General features: G+C 46.1%; 1 long non-coding RNA gene across 2 annotated transcripts; it reads left to right on the top strand.

Annotated features, from left to right (window-relative positions):
* Nucleotides 1-12,351: 12,351 nt before the first annotated feature.
* On the top strand, nt 12,352-21,481 carry LOC128854249 (uncharacterized). 2 transcript variants are annotated; one of them, XR_008453236.1, is made up of 4 exons: nt 12,352-12,540; nt 13,004-13,153; nt 18,376-18,542; nt 20,607-21,481. It is a non-coding gene; the product is annotated as an uncharacterized LOC128854249 (long non-coding RNA). The 2 variants fall into 2 exon arrangements; XR_008453235.1 differs by having other exon boundaries at nt 13,001-13,153.
* Nucleotides 21,482-22,654: the final 1,173 nt, after the last annotated feature.

The following is a 22,654-nucleotide window of genomic DNA, read 5'->3' as shown; positions in this document are numbered from 1 at the left end:
TGGTATGGGACGTGTTCTGCTGGCGCGAAAAGGCCCTGTTTAAATGGGAAGATTTTTCAGTTCCAGGTGTTTTCAGAGGTTCGTACAAAGTAATTTTCAGAATTAGCGAGGCAGGGCAGGGAGAGGGGGACCCCTTTGTAAGTCAATTTGATCCCTCGTGTTCAGTATGTGGGTTCGTATTTTGGGTTTTTGATGAGAAAAAAAGAAAGCGTGTTCCCTCATGCACCCTCGGTGAACTTTATAAAGGTCTTACGGCTGTATCCCTGCTGATGGCAGGCTTTTAGCGGGGTGAAGGAAAGGACTGAGCCCTGAAAGTGGGAACTATACCTTACCTTCTCCTCCACTGTTGAGGTTAAATATGACAGAGGCCACCTCTGTAGTTCTTCCAGAACTGCACAGAAAGTGCCTGGGCAAGTGATTCTGGTGTTTGCAAAGAGAAACTTGTGTTTTTATGTAATGTGTTAATTAGTGTGGGTGGATACGATCAGATCTAGTCTTGCAAGCCTTTCAGACAACTCCCTGAACACTCCCACCTTCAGATATTAACAGATAGCGCCGCACTTGCCAAGCCTCATTAAAACACCGTAACAGACTTAATGCAGGCAGAGCATAAGCAGCTGCATTTATTTCAAAGAGAACACGTCTGTTTGTAGAAGGCATTAATTTGACCTAGTGTTGTCCTCTAGCTGAAACACAACCGTTGAGAAAAGAATACAGGGTGACCCTGGATGATTTATTTCTTCACTTGGCTTTAATAAACTTAATCTGGGTGGCAGCCACTTTTTTTTTGATGGCACTTGTTTTTAAGTTTTGGGGGTAAAGTGAGATTATGGCAAATATTTTACATTTTTCACCAACCAACCGACAGCCTCGAGGATCAGAATGTTCTGCCCTGTCTGTGTAGCTCTTGCCAGGCTGGTGTTGAGATCCCTCAACCTGGGATCGCCTCGCAGCCTGCTGGAGTTTGGAGACTGAGCAGAACCCATCAGTCACCAGCAACAGTTATGGTCCCTAAGGAAGAGAATCCTCTTCATTAGAGTGCTTTTCTGAAGGAGATTTTGAGATGTGAACGGTGGCAGATGCCTCTTGCAGGTTTCAGCAACTAACTTGGAGAGAGACGTGAAGGAAAGCAGGACTTCACCTTCTCCCTGCTCCTTGTGGTCTTTTATCCCATGTTTCCTATGGGAAGCTGCAATTCAGTAAGTTTTCTGATGGATAAACTGCCCCTCCTCATGCCCTCAATAGCTTTCTTCAGAGAGCTGACCCTGTATTCTTGAGGAGGCGGATCATCAAGGTGATATCTTAGAGAAGACCTCTGTTTTGGTGGGGCTGAGGTACCCCAGGCTGCCGACTACAGATGGAAGACGTGATGTGGATGTTGCCAGCACCATGGAAGGCAGCGAGATGCCGCTGCTCCATCATCTTTTCTTGATGCTTAACCCCTCTTTAGTTTCTGTGCCTCAAACTGATGCTTTAGCAGAAGCACATACTGATTTAGCCCATGTTGACTGGGTACGATGGAAAAGAACGGACTGCTGAGGAGACGATTTGTGTCTTCACACCTTCCAAAAGAGACCAGACTTACAAGTTCCTTAGCTATGGGCATCGTGGCATATTAAGACAGGAAAAAAAAGCCCCAAGGCAAATGTAAGTGCGGATTTTTCTGCATAAATGCAGCCAAGAACAGTTCCTCCTTAAATCAGGGAAGAAAGCACTCTAACCTGAGTTTGAGACTGACCTAAGAGTAAGTATAGGAGAAAACAAAACAGAGGATGCATGCAGTCTTAAGGAGAATGTGATGGCCCTAAGCAGAGGAGAGAGAATATTCCTACAGTTATACAACAATTCAGGCGTGTGCTTTCCATCCAAATATAGAGTCTATAAAAAGAAGCGTATTGTTACTCCTGCTCATTCCTATGGGTCACCGTGCCCTAAGAAGCAGCCCATTAGCTTTGTAGCTTGCTGGCTTGGAACACCCCAGTACACCAGTTACTGTTTGTTGTATCTTGTTTTATTGAGGAAGGGAAAGCAATCCATTCATGCTAAAACAAGGGTCAGGTTGACTCAGCACTCGCTTTTTCCTAGCCAGCTGCAAAGGTTATCCATCGTGCCTAGGTATCACAAGGACATGTAATACCTTTGGCTTGCGTTAATAATCATGCTAGTGCTACTAGGTAGATGTGATTCAGTTTCCTGGGTTTTTTTCCTTATGCAAAAGCATTCTTTAATTTGTTTTTTATTTCTCTGAAAGAGTGCCTGTCTATTGTCCAGGATTTTCAGAGACTGGCATCCTAGGCGTGGAATTTCCTTGTCTACATTAATCAAATGGTAATGAATACGAAAGTGAAAAGTTTGGTATCGTCCCCAAGCATCTTCTTCCCCAGAGACGATATGGAATTAATGTAGGAGAACACTGTTGGAGCATCAATACCTTAACTCTAGACACCTCAGAAGCGTGCTGGCTTCTATATGAAAATAACCCTGGCTTCTGAACTTCCCTTCCTACACATCTGTGAGCCAGTTTGCCATGAGGTTGGTTACCAGGGCACATCGCTCTTAGAATCATAGAATCATAGACTAGTTTGGGTTGGAAGGGACCTTAAAGATCATCCAGTTCCAACCCCCTGCCATGGGCAGGGGCACCTCCCACTGGCTCAGGCTGCCCAAGGCCCATCCAACCTGGCCTTGAGCACCTCCAGGGATGGGGCAGCCACAGCTTCCCTGGGCAACCTGGGCCAGGGCCTCACCACTCTCATGGTGAAGAAATTCTTCATAATGTCCACTCTAAATCTGCCCCTCTCCGGTTTATACCCATTCCCCCTTATTCTATCCCCACAAGCCTTTGTAAACAGCCCCTCTCCAGCTTTCCCGTAGCCCCTTCAGGCACTGGAAGGTCACCATAAGGTCTCCTCTGAGCCTTCTCTTCTCCAGGCTGAACAACCCCAACTCTCTCAGCCTGTGTCGTATGGAGGTGCTCCAGCCCTCCAATCATCTCTGTGGCCTCCTTTGGTCCCGTTCCAACAGCTCCATCTCCTTCTTGTGTTGAGGATTCCAGAACTGGAGACAGTATTCCAGATGAGGTCTCCCAAGAGAGCAAGGGGCAAGAGAGGAATAGAGGGACAAGAATTACAGACTATTCAATTCAAACAAACGCTCCTCACAGCTCTTGTTCCCCACATCAATTAAGAAGATAACCTTAATTCCTTTAAACTCTTAAGCTCAGTATTTAGGAGCACTGACACTTTCTGGATGGAAATGTAACATTTCCTGTGATGCAATCTGGAAGGTAGCGTTGCAATCTTCAGTTCTTCCCTTTAAAAATCTCTCCATGTAGATTTTCCAGTGGCTCCTGATCACACACAACAGAGGAGGTTCCGTTCTGTCTTTCTTCTGCAGTGAACCGAGCTCTTGCAAGTGAACTCTCAAGAAGACCTTCTGTTGAATGAGCCACAGGAGCCGTGCTGAGTTTATTTTAGTTTGGTTTACATTAGGTCTCTTTTTTTGCTGATCCCTTCATTTTTCATCATTTTGCGTCTCTCTTCCAATTGTTCCTGTAGGGGAGGGCTGTGTTTTGAGAGTCCCTGAGCCAGAACGCTCTGCATGCAGATAATTCATCTCTGCACCTTTCCTTCAGGCCGATTCTCACCTGTGTGTTCCTGTGACCATCCGTTAACACTGCAAACCGCCCTAAATGTCTTCAAGATCAGCTTCCTGTAAAGCATTAGGTGCACCCAAAGCTTCTGCCTAAGGAGTTGATAAGTTCGTGTTACACCCACAGGATCTGAATTGGAATTGGGTGGGACTGATAGGTAGTGGCTGACCAGAACGTCACTCCATGGCTAAAGGGAGGATGATAAGCTAAAAGTTAAACTATGAAAGAAAGAAGGTGTGCTGAAATGGTTGGACTCGATGATCCAGTGGGTCCTTTCCAACCTGGTGATTCTATGATTCTATGACTCTATGAAATGGGCAGTTATAGCCATGGAAAGTCCAGAGAGGGTAAACGGTAGGTTTAGGTGCTACATCCTGTTTTTTTGGGACAAAGAATTGAACTCTAGATGAAGTGGTGTTTATAGGTCAGTACTGAAGTAGAAAATAAACAGCCAGTAAAGCACAGGAACCCTTTCCATCTGCCTGAATGATGGAAATGTGGTGCAAGCCCCAAATTGCAGAGAACCCAGCACTGCTGTTTGAGTTCTTCTTCCTGAATTTACTATTCAGGACTAGAAAAATAGATTGTCCTTGTGAAAAGGACCTAAATGTGTCCTTTTGCAGTATAAAGTTCGTATTATGACCGATGTGCTTTAAGGCTGGATGGGCAACTCGTATTCCAATGATCTTCCTTACAGCTAGCAGTACTGTTTGACACGGCTAATTCTTGCTGTAAAGTGAGCTTGGTTTCTTTCAATGGATTATTTTTAAATAGACTTCTTCTTTTAAAATTTAATTTATCAAATATTTTATATACTTAATGGTTCTGAGCAATGATTTGCTTGCAAGCTATTCACCATAACTACCGCTCTGAGTGCTTGCCGTTCATTAATGTGCAGTTTTCCTGTGGAACTGGCTGTCCAGATCACTCGGTGGCTTTGCTTTCCCCTGGCTGGATGCCTTCCAATCCCACAGAAAGCTTTCTAGGGGCTCCAGTATGTCTGATGATGACTGTGAGATGGCTTCTGGCAACAATATTAATGCAAATGCGTACTTGAATGTGTTCTCATGACATATTCCAATCCTGTGATCAAAAACGTGCTTATAGACCTTTTCAAGAGGGAAAACCTAACTTGGGATACTGTCAAAAGTGCAGTTGCCTTTTACATATGGCAGCAAATATTTACCATTTGGTTTTGTTTCTTTCACTGGATTCACCTCTCTCTTACCCTCAGATTGTCAGGGGGGAAAAATTACACTGTGCTGATCTTGGAAATAGATTATTAATATAAAAGTGACCTCTTGACATCAAGGGATGGTGTATTTCCATGCGAGGGGAATGGCATTTTGAGATTTTGGGATTTGTTTTGCTGCATACGCCCCCGTAGTTCATGTACGAAAATAAAAGCATGAGTGGGATAAAGTTGTACCACCACTTAAATTCGGAAAGTGAGGAAATGTAGGAGAGCAGAATCTCTGAGTGCACTGAGAACGCAGGTGCATTAGCAGAAGGGTTGTGCTTGCTGCTGAGCGTGATGCAATTCATCTGATCTTCGTATTCTCCCTCTTCGCTCTAACTTCGGAATACAGATGTGAAACACCTGGATCAAACCTGGAAGCACAGTATTCGATACCTTTGCAAACCTTTCTCTACCCGAGCCCCTCAGTTTCTGTTCTATACACAGGGCATGGGTGAAACAGAACACTGCACAGTCTCACCTGGTGCCACCGGAGGGGACAATACGCGATCGCACTGACAGTATAACCCTTAGGGTCACCCCAAAGCCTCTGCATGACAGTAGACTGGATCATAAATTCGTGCCCTACAGTTCAGATGTTGCCACTGCTGTGACCAAGGTTTGACAAGCACAAAACAATACTCTATTTGCCCATCGACTGCTGCTCACTGAATTGTTGCTCTGTGTAGACAAACCCTAGTGGCGAATTGGTAATTGGGTTTTCGCACCTGTAGTTGGCCCTTAGAGTAGACTCCAGTTTCCTCTTCGTGCCATCGTAGCAATATTTCCACGCCTTAAGCCACAACAAGGCTTGGGCACCCAACCCTTGGGCTCTCCCCGCTCGCACCCCAGAGTGAGATGTGGGGAAGGGATCTGCTGTGCAAAACTGGCCAAGGAATGCACAGGCTCTGAGGATTTCATCGCAGAAAGGTTTGCTGGGGGCACTCACAATGGGTTTTGTTCTCTTGGAGCTTTTAGCAGACCTAGCTTTTGTTTGCATTTCTCCGTGGTATGTGTTTACTGTTCGTTTGCTCTGCACATGCTGTGAGAAATTAAGCCATTATGTTGGTATTTTTTTTCTTCCCTTTCTCCTGCTTTCATTCTTTTAACGCAACCCCCCCTTCAAAATCCTTACAATTCCTTTCATAATTTGATGGTAACAGGACAAAAGAAATAAATACTTGAAAGAAGATACAAGCTGTGTTGCTGTTTTACTTCGGAGCTGCTGTGGTAACTGAATACCAGTCGGCAAGGTCAAAAAAACCCCAGAACTGCCAGAAAGCCTCTGCGCTCCAACCACCGGTTGCGCTGCCCGTGTTAAAGCAATTTTCAGCCTAAAGAGCCCAACAGTCGCTCTGTAAATCTCCGAGTGTTTCATATAGTTTCCTTGTCATGTGGCCATTAAGTTTTATAACCTTTATATTTCAAGTGAAACAATGAATGTGAATTCCTTCTCAATGTCCTAATAGATTCCACATGTGAGCAATTTCTAATATTTGGGTTGCTCAGTAGGTAGCAAATGCGCCTGTGGGATGGCTGATCTCGGCTACAGACCACGGATGCTGCCAGCCAGGGGATCAGCTCCTGCTCCGTGCCCGTCCCTCTGTCTCCTGCAGACACCGGAGGTCACTGCCAAAACACTCATGGGCACTGCACTGTTGGGCCAACAAAGCCCCTCAGGTTTAAGCAGGACCAGTGGACACCATGTGTGTCACCCATTGTGCGTAATGTCCTGTTGGGTTATGGATCATAGAATGGTTTGGGTTGGAAGGGACCTTAAAGATCATCCAGTTCCAACCCCTCTGCCATGGGCAGGGACACCTCCCACTGGCTCAGGCTGCCCAAGGCCCATCCAACCTGGCCTGGAACCCCTCCAGGGATGGGGCAGCCACAGCTTCCCTGGACAACCTGGGCCAGAGCCTCACCAGCCTCACAGTGAAGAAATTCTTCTAACATCCAGTCTAAATCTGCCCCTCTCCAGTTTATACCCATTGCCCCTCATCCTATCCCCACAAGCCTTTGTAAACAGCCCCTCCATCTGGTCTCTCCATTGAGAATAACTTTGGGATAGGGTGAGGAAAGGCTGCCCAGGGAGGTGGTTGAGTCACCATCCCTGGAGGTGTTCAAAACACCAGTAGATGTTGTACTTGAAGATGTGATCTGGTGGCGAACTTAGCAGGACTGGATCACTGGTTGGACTCCATGATCTTAAAGGTCTTTTCCAACTGAAACCATTCTGTGATTCTGTGAATTAAAATCTCCGCATTGAGGTGTATTTTGTTTTTTTAATGAGGTGGTTCTTAAACTGCAGGTCGTAAACAATGCGAGCTGCATTTCCCTTCAGCTTGCCTTTGATTTTCCCACACTGGTGCAGTATGTTGGAAGCATCTTGGGGTTTCTGTGTAGTGGATGGAAGGAGTAAAGAATGTGGACCGGTTTTAAGCATCCTCATTGACATCATTGACATCCTCGATCAGCTGTGTCGATCCTGTGCCTTTTTTACCTGTCTATGAATAGTTTCAGCACTGTTGAACATGTGTTAAAATCCAACAAAGGCTTTGAACGTTTGCGCAAAGAATTGCTCGTATGGAAATGACTGTTGCCTATTATTTTAATAGTTTAATTACCCTGATGCAATGGGGAGTATCTGTGCTGGTCCTGCTGTTGAGAAATACAGATACTGAGTGAATTATGCAACGGGGGATAAGGGTTTGGTTGTACGTCCTCTGTTTTCTTAGGTAGCAGTTTGATGTCTTCCTGACAACCTTTCTTGTCTCCTCGTGGCAATTTTCCCTTGAAAATATGCAGGGGTGAGGTGGGGGATGCTGGATCACACTCTTTGATAAGGGCCCAGGATTCCTCTAATAACAAGGACTATCTCTTGCAAACTAATCTTTTACTGCCTTGGTGTGGGAGGGGTGATGTTTGTAATGGATGGTGTCACTGACTTAGTGACCACATCACAACTGCTCCAGGCTGCGCTGCTTCCAGACAAAATTAAGCCATGTGTCAAGGTGAGGTCATCTGGTGATCCTGAGAAGCCAGTTTAATATTATTCTTAGACCACAAGGAATTTCCACTTACTGTAAAGCTGTCAGGCTCCGTGTCTGCCCCTCCCCAAACAGTGGGAAAGTAACTTTATTCTCTGTGTACAGTGATACTGTAATGGGATTTGGGGGCACTGTGATGATACAGATAATAATAATAATAATAATAATAATAATAATAATAATAATAATAATAATAATATAATATTAATAAGAGTTTCTACTGGAGCAAAAGCCCTGTTTAGCCTTGAGAAGGCTGAAGGGAGACCTTATTGCTCTCTACAACTACCTGAAAGGAGGTTGTAGAGAGGAGGGAGCTGGGCTCTTCTCCCAAGGGAAAGGGGACAGGACAAGGGGGAATGGCCTGAAGCTGTGCCAGGGGAGGGTGAGACTGGATATCAGGAAAAATTATTCACAGAAAGGCTCATCGGGCACTGGAACAGCTGCCCAGGGAGGGGGTGGAGTCACCATCCCTGGAGGTGTTTAACAGACAGGTAGACGAGGTGCTCAGAGACATGGTTTAGTGGCAGATAGGAATGGTTGGACTCAATGATCCAAGCGTTTTTTTTCCAACCTGGTGATTCTATGATTCTTAAGCAGCTTAGGTGTATCAAAGCTGTGTAACAGCTATAATGGCCTTTGTTGTCACGTACTGGAAGGTCACTATAAGATCTCCTCTGAGCCTTCTCTTCTCCAGGCTGAACAACCCCAACTCTCTCAGCCTGTCCTCGTAGGGAAGGTTCTCCAGCCCTCAGATCATCCTTGTAGCCTCCTCTGGACCCATTCCAACAGCTCCATCTCCTTCTTAGGTTGAGGATTCCAGAACTGGACACAGTATTGCAGATGAGGTCTCACAAGAGAGAAATAGAGGGGCAGAATCCCCTCCCTCCCTGCTGGCCACACTGCTTTGGATGCAGCCCAGGACACAGTTGGTTTCTGGGCTGCGAGTGCACATTACCGGCTCATGTTGAGCTTCTCCTCAATCAGCACCCCAAGTCCTTCTCTGCAGGGCTGCTCTCAATCACATCACCCCCATTGTGTACTGAAAATGAGGATTGCCCCAAACATTTTCAGTGTTCCATTGGAGGATCTCGAGCTGCAGGGGTGAGTCAATAGACATACTGGGCTAAGTGCTATCCTGGAGGTCATGAGAGTAGTAGGAACCGTGGAACGGGGTTAATAAGGGGTCCTTTATAGCCTACTCTAGGAATGCCGCGTCCTTGGAAGGGTGGCAGGGAGTGGGGCGGGTGCCACTCGGCCTTGGGAGAACCGATAAGCTCGAAGACGATATCAGCGACGCTGCTGATGGTGGAACTTTCCTGTTTGCGCCTGAGGATGAGTCCCTTTGGAGTGTAGGGTGGAAATACCGGTTATCATCTCTGCAGCGCGGGGCTGTGTGCTCGGCCCGCTGTCCCAGCCCCCCTCCGCTCGCAGGGTCAGGGAGAAGGGAATAAGGGGCGGTGACTTTGGCTGACATGAACCCGCTGGGGAGGGATGAGAGGAAGGGGGTCTTGGGGGCTGGGTTCAGAGCAAGGTTAGCCAAATATCGGATAAATTAAGCAAGAGAAACAGACAGCTCAGCTTGCGGTGAACTTTTCACCCAGCTAACCTGTTCGTCACCCTCCTCTCACAGGTGGAGCGCCGCTCAAGGAGAGCTCAACCCTTCCTCTCGCTGCCTCCTTGTTGTGCTGTAGGATAAAACTCGGCCAAGGGAAGAGCAGGAGCCGAAAGGGCTTGATTTGCTGGTTTGAGTCCAACAAATATCATAGTTCTCGCTGTCTTAAGAGCCCTGGAGTTAATTCCACTGACTGCAGGCATAGAGCAAAGACCAATAATTTCTGGTTATAGAGCATCGGGAAGAAATTCCACACTGGTGAGGGCAAAGAACAAATGATAGTATTGAAACAGGGATGATTAGAGATTCTTCGTGGGAAAACACAGGACTGATGGGAATTCAGTGAATTCTCGTGTTTATATTCCTCTGATTTTTCCTCTGCAATTGCAGTGCGAGTAAATACAAATAATTGCTGACAGATGTTCTAAAACCAGCATTATGCTAACAATTAAGCTTAATTTTTTTTCTCGGTTAGTAATACCTATTGATAACTGGCATAGCGTACTTGGGCTCTTACTCACCACCTCAGTGTAACGGGCTTTGCTCCAGAGGTGTCGTGTGGAACCAAGAGCTGAATTTATTCCTAAATCCCTGCTGCTTCCTCTCCCTCTCTCCTCTCCCCAGGAAGCTCCAAGCAAATTAAAGTTACTGGGTTTTAAGTAGTTTCTCCACCACAATCAGAGTGTAGTGCTGAGGCCGATGGGTTTTGTATGCTTTCTTGGATCATTTTTCTGTTTTGCGGGTTTGTTGGAGAGTAATAACTGGTAAAGCACTTCAACCTGATTCTTAGGCTAAAATAACTCTTGAAATTTGGACTCTTTGAGTTCTCTTCTGGTCCTCCTTTTCCCTTTTCACTCGTTGTAGATAAGGAAGATCTGAAACCAATAGAAGCTGTCTAACGCACAGTATTTCCTGGAGTTAAGCCCTGTATTTTTGTGTGTGAGCCTAAACTCCATAGAACAGGGATCTTTGCAAACCCCCCTGAAGGAACTTCCACCAGCAGCGCACTCGCAGGTGGTAAATGCAGGGAGCTCTGCATCTTAAAATGGAAAGAGTAATGTGTAAACCTAGAGAGAATCTCTGCCTCCTGGAAGCCGAGAGCTTTCCTGGAGCAGTGGATGGTTCGCATTCTGCCTCCTGCTCTGCTCAGTGCAGAATGATGATTACACCCCAGTTTTGGGTCTGGGAAGGAGGTCAGGTTCCCCTTGGACAACATGTACACATCAGTCATGTACAGGCCCCCGGGTGCTGCCAAGTTTACATTAGATGATTGACTACAGAGATTGGCAACATCTCCTTGGTATCCCAAACTCTGGGTGCTGAGGAAGTACAGGAGCTCAGACCAACATGACCGCATTGTCCAGATGTGCCTTCAGGTTGATCTTATGTGTACGGGTATAAATGAGAGAGGGGCAGATTTAGAGTGAACATTAGGAAGAATTTCTTCACCATAAGAGTGGTGAGGCCCTGGCTCAGGTTGCCCAGGGAAGCTGTGGCTGCCCCATCCCTGGAGGTGTTCAAGGCCAGGTTGGATGGGCCTTGGGCAGCCTGAGCCAGTGGGAGGTGTCCCTGCCCATGGCAGGGGGGTTGGAACTGGATGATCTTTAAGGTCCCTTCCAACCCAAACCATTCTATGATTCTATGATTGTGTTGCAGTAGGACAGTTGGACTCAGCTGTCCTGGTGGTGCCACTCCCGGGCACAGGAAAACTGGGGGGCAGGAAGGCCGTGCCTTTTGCAGAGCTTGCTGCTGCCTTCTTCAGTGCGCTCACACCTCTCATTCCAGAGGCTGAGAACGTAATCTTCCTTTCCATACGAGGACCAACTGTCGTTTGGAAGCAGAAGCTCATTGTTTCCATAGACAGAAAGGGCCCGTGGTTCTGTTGGTGGGGAAAAGTGAGGAGATGTTAGAAGAAGATGTGTAGGAGGGAGTACACAGGGAATATGAAATGTAATGTGGTTGTCCTTCAGTTCCTGAGCCTGCAAGTTGCTGGTGCTACCAGTTGTTTAAGAAACAGTTTTTTCCTCCTCAGGCAGTTGTATAAAAAGATCAAAGAAGTAGTTGAAAGCTGCTCAAGGCAGCACTGCTCTCTGCCGTCCCTGCCCCAGCAGTCACAGGAGCACTTCTGTACCCCTGGGGAGCCCGAGCCGAGAAGGGATTCTGTTCAAACTCACTGTTTCTGTTCGATTGTTTCGGGCTGTTGTTTTGTTGTTCTGGTTTTGTGCTGTTCCCTTGGGATGGGTCAGGCTGACGCTTTTACAGTCTGCGGTTCCAAATGCAAATCCCACCTCTGGAGAGGGGATGGGAAAGGACAAGTTCAGTGGTCACCAGACAAGCAAGACCACTCCTCTTCCATCAGGTTAAGCAGATTCCACAGAGCTCTAAGGAGCGTCATCATCTTCCTAAAGACAAATTTGCCCATTTCTCAGTTAGGGTTTGTGTTCTCCACAAAAGTCATTCCCTTTCAGATGTGTCGGTGAAGTTTCCCAGACCTGTTTGGCCATTCACCTTGTGGCTTAAAACCCTTGTGTCAGGGCAGCCTTTTTCCTTCTGCTCTATTTTTTACTACCCCTTGAGTGACATCATTTAAAAGATGAGTCTCTGCGAGATGATTCATACCAAAAAAAGACCTAATCATTGTTACCAGTTATTCAAATCAGTGTTACTGATTTCCCGCATCCTCCCACTGGTCCCTTGAGCTCCCCCACCCACTCGTTTTTCCCACTAATTCCCAGGCTTTCTGGCTATGGGCTCAGCCTGCCCTCTTCTGTGTTGCTGTGCTAAGGTGTGAGCATCCAGCTCTCCCCAGGGATATTTAAGGCTTGGCTGCAGCAACTCGCGTAGGCAGATAGGGGCTGGAATTGAATCGGTAGGGTAGATTGACTACTGGCAGCATCAGCAGAGCTTCAGACCACGTTGACAGCACATCTGCTCGGCTCTGCCCTGGCAGTGGTTCTGGCAGGCGCTGAGGTGGCTACTTCAAAGTTAGGTGAGTAATCTATCCGCAGGCTGTGGTGTTGGGGTGCGCAGAACTACAAACTGCATTCTCTAGAGGAGTTCTGCGAAGAATTGCGCTATTTACAAGTTGCGTGCTAGCAAAGACTTGCTCCAGTAGTGACCCCATGTGCTGCTCTTGTTCCAGTTCTTAGTTATGTTGTTTATTCTCTTCCATAAATCAAAATCTTCAACACATGAGGCTTGTTTCTCCAGCACCAGCATTGAAATCCGTATTGTCAGTGCAAACGCTAGGCTGCTGTTGAGGGCATGTGTATTTTCTTCAAGCAGCCTTTCTTCCTGGCCCCTCTTCTCCATCATGTTATTCTGTCTTCATATTGCTACGCGTTCTTCCTCAATCTTGCCTCTCTGAGTCCCTTCCACATCTGTAGCCTCATTTCTTTTACCTTCCTCGGTCATTCTCTCACTTAGTAATTAATAACTTCTTCTGTTAGCAGGAACACGCTTCATTTTGCCCAGAGTGAGATGGATCGAGAGTCTCAGAGATGGAAAACAGTGGATCTGGATCAGTTCTGAACGTCTGCAATGAAATATTTCAGAACACATTGACATTTAGGGCAGCTGAAGTTCTGAAGCCCTTTTTAGAGGTATTTTTGGCTTTTAGACTGTCTCGTGCAAAGCCTGAAAGAAACAGAACCGTAGACATAGTCTTATAGATCTATGGAGTTGTTCTCCCCTAAGCAAAGAACAGTATTCACCCTCCCTATTTACTAATAACCCACCCGGGGGGCTGTGATTCTGACTTTGGGGGTGGGAGAACTCTTAGCTTGTTGAAATTGGTGCTGTCAAAAACCCTTCTAGGAGAAGTGAAAAGCCACTTACGTTGTGGAGCGTAGTTGTGTGCCCTTGCTGGGAGGGTTGAGATGTGGCAACAGCTGAAAGTAAGAATGTTCTCCATGTATTTGTGGCGAGTTGTTCCTTCCACAGAGAGTGGCGAGGAGAATGAAAAGTATATTGAGGAAACAGGGCAAGGAGACAGGGTCCTACGCAATAAGAGGACGTAGAGGACCTCTTGAGGTGACTAATAAAAAATGTCCACTTCCTAATATATGTTTTTTAAAGGAAAAGGCCCCCGTTGTTTGGGGGTTTCTATAAAGGAGGTAATGAGGCTCTATTAAAAAGAAAGGCACCTAAAGCATAATCCATCTCTTGCATGGGATTCCTGGATTTTCTAGCTCACTTGTGGGTTATATTGGTGGTTCTAAGCCACGCAAATAGGTGAGGAGATGACAAGGACTGTAAATTATTGGCCATCTTTGTGCAGCGAGTGCCTCCACATAAACTTTAGGCTTTTCTGGAGAGAACTGTTTTAGGTAGCAACCTTCTCTTGTGTTGGGTTGTATTAAGTCCTCTGTTGAGGGGGGAAAGTCCTACGCAGCCTGTGCTGGAGTAGCAAAATGAGCTCAAGCAAAAAGAGCACTATTGCTGCCCATTCTTCCTTTCTGGAGAAGCGAGTGAATTTATGGCTGTTCCTGTGAGCGCAGGAACGATGGCACCACGGCCACTACTTTGTCAGCAGTGGGCAGTTGAGGGGAAGAAGAGCTCGGCGTAACCTTTGCCATGTTATTATCACTTTGCAGCCCCCTGGAAAATGAACTTTAGAAAATCCGGAGCCGATGGTAACGGTGAACACTGGGAAAACCCGGGAATCAGCAAATCCATTGTGTTGTGCTGACAGAAAGATACTGTTACAACACACTTTAGCTGCCAACTTGCTGCAGTCACTCAATCCATCACGGTGGGCTGTAGGATCACAAGCCAGTGAAACTCAGCCTGGCGTGTTATTTTAGTCTTACATGGACTGTGAGATAAACGGGGCATGAACCGGCCCCCTGGCAGGGGGTCGACCCCTGGCGCCCTCATTAAAGTGCCAATCAAAAAGAGTAATGGAACGGGGAATGGAAAGCTGGCTTCTTCAGCCTCTCGCCGCGCTCAGCCTGAGCAACTTCCACAAGCCAAGGGAAACATTTCTTCTCTGACTGGGAGCCAGAGCTCCACTAATACCTCTCTTTGCTTGTCTCTGGAAGAGCAAGCGCAGAGGCTGTCCTGCCGATGGGTGGAAAACTCTTCCTTACTGCCATCTGGTCAATGCTGGTAGCTGGAAGGGTGGCTGAATGCAGCCCAGAAAGAGTCCAGGTGCTCTTATGGAGTGCGCGGGCCCGGTGCTGTTCCTGTGTTGAAAAGCACTGGGCTTTGCCGTGGTTTCTGTCATGAATTGCTTGTATTTCAGTGTTTGTGTGTGATAGATGCACAGAAACCTGCTACGAAACCCCACAGCGGTGCCCGTGTGCGAGGTGCAAAAGTGGATTCTTGTGCTGTGGGGGTTATTTCAGACTCCCACAGGAATGAGCCACAAATAGATCCTGCAGGAATACCATCATCTTTGGGTGAACATACAGCTAAAGCTCAGGCACGCGTGCAGTGCGAAGCTGCCCGTCACGGGTGGTTAATAGCTTAAAAATGCACGTAACCTCTGCTTTAACAGTGGACGTTTGTTTTCCCAGTGCTCAGCGTATCCAGCACTGCTGATGCTGTGGGAATTCATGTATGTCTTGCAATGCATGCTAGGTTTCTGGTGCATAAATATTAATACATGTTCTTCTGCACATCAGCTTCCCCCCGGTGTGTGCTCGGAGGAGAGGGGGGAAAGGCAGCTAAAGAGAGAAAGGAAGGAAGGAAGGAAGGAAGGAAGGAAGGAAGGAAGGAAGGAAGGAAGGAAGGAAGGAAGGAAGGAAGAAAGAGAGAGAAAGAAAGAAAGAAAGAGAAAGAAAGAGAAAGAAAGAAAAAGAAAGAAGGACGGGTGAAGGTCTGTGTGTTGTGTGGAGTTGGCATTCGAAATCAGGAAGCTCAAAGCTGGGAGTTAACTCTTCAACCCACTTATAAATGTCACCCTCCTCTCACTGTCCGGTCTCAGTGTGATTATGAACTTGGGAGCTGGTTTTTTTGCTCATAACATTTTATCCGCAGATAGTTTCTCCAGGTGGATATTGGTTTGGTTGAAAGTATTATTTTAAGGTGTAGGATCAGCAGTTGGATTTGGTGTCAGTGAAGCAAACGTGTATGAGCAGTAAATAGCATCAAGACATAAGAGTGAGCAGTGTGAGAAACAGATTCTCCTGCCACATAACTAACAAGGCGATTGGATTTCAGATTGTCATACTGAGGCCGGTACAGATTAGAAAAGCCCTTAAGAATTATTAGAGGAAACTGATATGGGCAGCAAGTGAAAAGCATGATTGGAGATCAGCTTTATACCGAGATAGGTCAGAGTGAATGGTTTTATCCATTTATATACAATATTGTGTTCTTGTACGCTCCATAACCCCATCTTAGCTCGGGGTGGAAGGATGCTGTCTCTGCACAATCCTGAGAAGACTCACAGTGCAACTGTCATTACATCACAAATAAAGATGCATTCTGGCACAGAAGGAGAGCTAAAGATCATCTTCACATTTCTGGGATGTTTAGTTCCAATACCATTCCCTCCACACTGTGACATTAAAAGAAATCCCGAATGACATATTGGCACATGAAGGATTATTCAGAAGGCCGAGAATTGCACATAGGCAGAAGTAAAACATCACTGGTGGTGCTCTCCATGGAACTTCAGTTGCTGCATGAGGGGCTTAGACTCATAGAATCATAGAATAGTTTGGGTTGGAAGGGACCTTAAAGATCATCTCATTCCAACCCCCCTGCCGTGGGCAGGGACACCTCCCACTGGCTCAGGCTGCCCAAGGCCCATCCAACCTGGCCTGGAACACCTCCAGGGATGGGGCAGCCACAGCTTCCCTGGGCAACCTGGGCCAGGGCCTCATCACTCTCATGGTGAAGAAATTCCTCCTGAAGTCCAGTCTAAATCTGCCCCTCTCCAGTTTATACCCATTCCCCCTCATCCCATCCCCACAGCCTTTATGAACAGCCCCTCTCCAGCTTTCCTGTAGCCCCTTCAGGTACTGGAAGGTCGCTATAAGGTCTCCTCTGAGCCTTCTCCAGGCTGAACAACCCCAACTCTCTCAGCCTGTCCTCGTATGGGAGGTGCTCCAGCCCTTGGATCATCTTTGTAGCCTCCTCTGGACCCATTCCAACAGCTCCATCTCCTTCTTATGTTGAGCATTCCAGAACTGGACACAATACTCCAGGTGAGGTCTCACAAGAGAGGAATAGAAGTAAGGCTGGGGGGAGGCTGCTCCTGCGAATGGTGCTTTGCTTCCCCCGGTTGTTTTTGCTGCATCATTACTCCGATAGCAGGTGGTTGGCACTGCTGCTTGTGATTGTTTGTCTTGAGGCAACAATCACTCGGAACCGTGAGTCACCCTCCCGGGTCAGAGCCAGTGCTTGGCCGTCGCTGTGTCTGGAGCGTTGAGGGACATTTGGTGCCATAGATCCCTCTCTTTATTTGTTAAATTTCTCTCCAGCTGCAGCATCTAAGGGATGTTTTTTGCTGGCGTTTTCAGTGCACAGAAACAATTGTTCTGTGGCTGCTATACACAGTCCTTGTCCTTTGGGTGACCCATCCATTTATCTCAATTGTAAATGCAGATGAAAGCTGTTTACTTCTCTCCTGGCCTTTCATTGCTTTTGAGTCAGCCCAGAGTTGGCCTGAGGTGCAAGGTTATTCGTAGCCAAAGAGAGAACTCTCTGTGCTGGGATCATTGCTTGGGCAATACTGTGTCAGCTACAGACTAAAAAAAACCCACAGAAAGGCCTTGTGACACCGGAATCTGGTTGCATTGAGGCAACATAATTGTCCCACAGGCCACAAAGAGATTGATCCAGTGCAGCAGGCATGCAGCAGCTCTTGTGTAAGTCATTTCACTCCAAGATCATTGTTATTTCTAGACTAGAAAGTGCTGTAGTCCCAGTGAGGAAAATATTTTGTTCCTCGGTGTTTGTCAGTGGTTAATCAGTAACCCTTTTAGTTTGGGACAAGCCTCCTTTCACATGGTTCACACCACACTCTCTCACGTCTGTGCAACGTGTGGGCTTACGTACACAGTTCAAAAAAATCTGCTGATAGAGCTACGAAAAACCCAGTTCAGTCCAACTGAATCACAGAATCACCAGGTTGGAAAGGACCCACTGGATCATCGAGTCCAACCATTCCTAACACCCCTTAAACCATGTCCCTCAGCACTTCATCCACCCGTTCCTTAAACACCTCCAGGGAAGGCGACTCCACCCCCTCCCTGGGTTTAATCTGGAGTGGTTTTTGCTGAGAAAAGTCTCAATATCTACTGCCAGCTTTGCATTTAGTTCCCAGCTTGGACCCAAAGAAACAGCATCTCGGAGCAGCAATTGTAGAACAAAACCAAAAGCCAGTCTGAAACAACCTATGGTAATAGACAGCACTATGGAATACAGAGAGGACATCCTGTACCACCCACCCTATGAAGTGCATAGAGCATAGAGCCGCGTCCTCTATTAGTGAACCATTTTCCCAGCTAGATAACTTCATGGCATTAAGGCGGACGGCTTTGTGTTGGCCTGATTCTGTTTTCAAGGCTGTCTGAGCGCTGAGCCAACTACCAGGGGGCTGCAATAAAGAACAGACTGTGATACAGTTGAACCGATAGCATAAGTGGGGAATTGGAAGTGGTTTGGTCCTCGCCCTACAGTTGATGAAACTAAGCATCATAATATGTGCTGATTAAGAATCTGTTATCAGGCCTAAGTTTTACAGGGGGGGATATGTGTGTGTGTGTTAAAAACAATACGTACACACACACAGTGTTATTCTTTGTTAGAAACCAAGTTGTATAATTGGATTTCAAGCAACTATTGGCTTTTTTTTCCTCTCACTTTGCAGCAGCCGGTAACTTGATGCTCCCGAAAGCTGTTTTTTTCAGACCCAGGCATGACATGAGAAATCAATGTGATTAGCAAGGAGAGGCATGTTCTTAGAAGAGACGCAGAGCACCCAAGGTTATTCCTAGAGGAGTCATCATCTAGCGGTTCGTGCACTGTAGGAAACAGGTCAGTGCTAAGCTATGTTAGAAAAAAAGAAGCTAAACATATATAGTTGGCCTGGATCCTAGAAAGTAGGTATTCCACCGATGAGAAAAATGGAGAAATGCTGAAAACCATCACGCAATCTAGGAAGCAGGATAGCAAATAGATCAACCCCTCTTTGTCACAGGGACGTTATGATTATTTTTCTGGTTTGAGATGTGGCCCATTTAGCCACTTACTGTCTCTCCACAAAAATGTAAGCACTGCACTTTTTTTGGTAAACAGGATTCACGGCTTCAGCTGTTCCGATAGCAAGTGCTGCGTGGCTGATTTATTGGAAATCTGTTCAGGAGGAAGGAAGGATATCTCGCACTCTGTTTACCTCATCTCAGGCATAATTCATCTTGTAGTTCCCGTTTCACGGCCCAGACTTTATTTATAACTGGCTGTTTCAGTAGGTAACCGAATAGTTTATGATCCAGTAATTATTATAACACAATGCCTTTTCCAGCCTGCTCGCACCACAGTAAACTGAGGCCCTGATTTGAGTAAAGAGTCTAAAAGTTACCAAACCTTCTTCCAGTTTCTTGTGTGACTTCAGGAAGAGATGAATTTCTCTCCTTCCCGAGGCAGCAAGTGGACACCTTATCCGCTCATCCCACATCCTGCTCCCAGCCGAGGGCTGCATTACCTTTGGTTACAAATCGTGTTATTGGGGGGTGCAGTGGGCTTTGCCTCTTCTAGCAGCCACGTTATCCCCATCTTCCCTGTATCTTTATGCTTTTGCAGTACCAGCAATGCCGTTTCCTCTGCAAAAAGGTTCCTTAGTGGCTTTGTCGCATTCCCGTAAGCCATGAGCATATCACAGAGCTTAAAACAATAAGATCCAGACTAGCAGTTCTCCACGTTTCTATTGCTTTGTCAGAGACAGGGCAGCAAAATGGAAGTCCACAGCCATAGCTGCGATTTAGGTCAGAACAGAAAGGAGTTTCGTGGTTCTGCTTGTCCAGAATTGCTTCTGTAGAAAAATGATGCGGCCATCTGTGTGCTATTGCACATCTTGCACATAAAAACTCGCTTATCTAATTCAGTCTCAAGCCTGCCGCAGTGACACACAGGGCTAGGTAAGCGTTAGATTTGTTAGGATGCATTCTTTTCCATATAAAATTATATTAATACCTGAACAGCCACGTTTTTGTTTGACCTAAGTGTGGCCTTGCACAGTGTGGGTAGGTGACACGTACTGCGAGGTGTTCCTCTAACACAGACACATTTATCGCCCTGCTGATCATCCAGATGCCTAAAAAAGCCGGCTGGATTTTACTTTGTAAGATCTGCTTTTGAAGTTTTAATAGCTTGAACTTCGACGTTCAAATAGCTCGGTCTCTAGATTTGCCACTCTTCAATGACTTTTGGAACATTAGATCATCTCAAACACAGATTATCCGATTGTCCAGGCCACAGCAATGCTGTGCGAGTCTGGGTTTGACCTGCAGTGACAAAACCAGCATGCCAGGGGTCTGTCCAGGTGTTGCCTGAAGAATTATGGGATGTCAGAGCAGTCCTGAGGCTGTGCTGCCACTCGAGGCATAGTCTAACTTAGAGAAGCAGTCATTCCTGCTCTCTGCAGTCACTTGTTTGTTCCTGCACAGTAGTAGTTTTGCAAGCAAAGTCACCTGAAACGTGGGTGGAATCAATTTATTGCACTTTGCCACAATTATGGTGAAATGATTCCTATGTCAATAATCTTTATTTTACATTTTTTCGGTGGCAACTGCAGCACGAAAACAAAGTTGGTGAGGGGAGGCAGAGAACAAATGGCACCGTTCTCAGCCAAACAGAGCTAAAATCAAAGCAAAGGGTCTGAAGCCAGGTATTTCTACCTCAGCATTTCACTGCGTGGGCTAGAGGGTTTTGGAATACTATCTGCGCTGTTGATGAGTTATTTAATCCTTATTAGAGGTGAACAGCTTGAGCCAAGAGACACAGAAAAGCACTGTCTTTCCTGAACTGTAGTGGCCGTGTGCTAAAGACAGCAGGCAGGGAGAGAGTTTCTGTTTCTCATCAGTGAATTTTTTCCCTCCCCAGCTTCTGAAAAGTTAAGATTGAACCTGGCTTTCACCGCTGCAGCCACCACAGCTCCTCCAGTGCATCCAGGCTAAGGGCGGCAAGCGCGCTCTCTGCAGCGGGCTCTGTCGCTGAAGAATGTTTCAGAATGATGGTAAATGGAACTGTTATCTCGTCCTGTCTGCTCACAACTCCTGGTTGAGTTCTTAAGAACTGGAGTGAAAGCTGGAGACTTGCACTCTCCCCATCCCCTGTAAACTATTTCTGAGCATGGCTCCTGGAATCTGAAAGTTATATTTATTCACTGAGTAATAACGTTAGCAGTGCCAATAGCAATAGGAAGTTCACAGTAAGAGTTCTGGTATATAAAAATAGTTGGGTTACAGCAATAAATAACATCAGTTGCGCTCTTAAAACAACAGCATTCTGATTCAGTTTGTTTTGGAATGCTAGATGAGTAAATATGCTTCTTTCAGCTATGTCTGTATATCACTCCCTGTAATCAGCACCGTGTATGTGCCCTTAAGAGAAAACTTGGCCTTGTCTGTAGATGAGTGAGAGGAGCCACAGTATCAGGGACAGGATCGTAACGTACTAGAATAACCTCGGCCAGTTATGGTCTGCGGCACTTGGATGCATCTAGGCTAGCAGGTACACTATTAAAAGGTTTAAACACCATTCCGTTTAATCATTAGCATCAATCAACAGAGCAGGTTAAGCAGCATTGGAAAGAAATAAACAATACACAATTCGGATGTGTTATCTACCGGGCCTGCCCGAGTTGAGGGAACTCACAGAGTGTGCTGTCAAACTGCTTTGCAGGAGTTTGGACATCAGCTTCTCATATGATTGTTACAAAATCAAAGTATTCAAGCCATTCTCCTGTAAATTCTCAGCACAGAGCTGTGAACTACTTTTGATTTTCCCTCCCCATCTCCTTACCGTCCCTAGCAGCCAGACATCTGTGTATTACAGAATCTCCCAGGGGACAGAAGGAGGGAGTCCAACAAGACCAATGTGTTAAAGCACTGGTGAGCCAATGCACTTGTTGAATTCTGTTTTACTTCAAAATTATACAGAGAGATCTACAAAAGTGATGCATTAAATCAGTTTCATTTGTGTACGGATCTTTATGGATTTTGATTTCCAGTCACAGGCCATGCACACATCCACTGATACCACGTTGTCTCCTTCCATAATAATCCTCTGCCTTTCACTTGACAGGAGCCAAGAATTGGTTTAATTCTAACCTTCAGTTTAAAAATATCCCTATATGCCTTTATGAAAGGATAATAAAAGGTTACCTAAGTTGAAAGTAAAGCTATAGGGGCTCCTTATTTTGAGTCAGAGGTTTACAAGATAACACCTTTGGAATGTAGATTCCTCAGCAGTGATAGGAAGGCCGTGTATTCGCAGGTGAACCTTGTGTAGTGAAGATGTTCAGCACGGTTGCTGCACTATCTCCAGGCAGCAAGCACAAAAATGAGATGTCCCAGTCTCTGAATAAAGGTGCGAGTGCACTCAGGCTTCAGCCTGGTTAAAGTCAAGGAGACAAATACCGATTTGACATCCAACATTTGAAAAAGCACGTCATTTTTATTGCTTCAAAAAGTTTAATTTTGAAGAGGTTGTCATGATGACAAAGGATGCTGTGATTTCCTCTCCCCCTTCCCCTAGCAGAAGGAAGACAATTAGACAATTTCTTCCCCACTAAGCAGCCAGTGCTCTACACATACTCAGTCTGAGTGAAGGGAGGAGCTGACGGTACAAGATTTCACTTATCAGTGCTGCCTAGTTGAACTGTTTTAAAACCAACCTGCAAGCAGAGGCTTCAGGGTGCAGACTTCGCTAGGCGTGAGTGCTGTGTTCAGAACAGAACACAGCTTCTTGTTTTCTAATAGTTTGAAAATGTAACTGCATTACTGAGTCTTCACTGCAATATTTAACAAAAGGCAATTATTTTTGTTAAAAACGAGGAGGAGTAAATTTCAGTGAACACTAGGTTTATGTGCTGTACTAGTGATTTAAGGAGAAAAACCAACAAATCTCCCAACAACCCCGCCCAAACA

This window comes from Cuculus canorus, chromosome 21 (assembly GCF_017976375.1).
Source record: "Cuculus canorus isolate bCucCan1 chromosome 21, bCucCan1.pri, whole genome shotgun sequence".
Classification (NCBI taxonomy): domain Eukaryota; kingdom Metazoa; phylum Chordata; class Aves; order Cuculiformes; family Cuculidae; genus Cuculus; species Cuculus canorus.
Note: the sequence above shows the minus strand (reverse complement) of the source record. Positions and strands in the feature narration are given on the sequence as shown.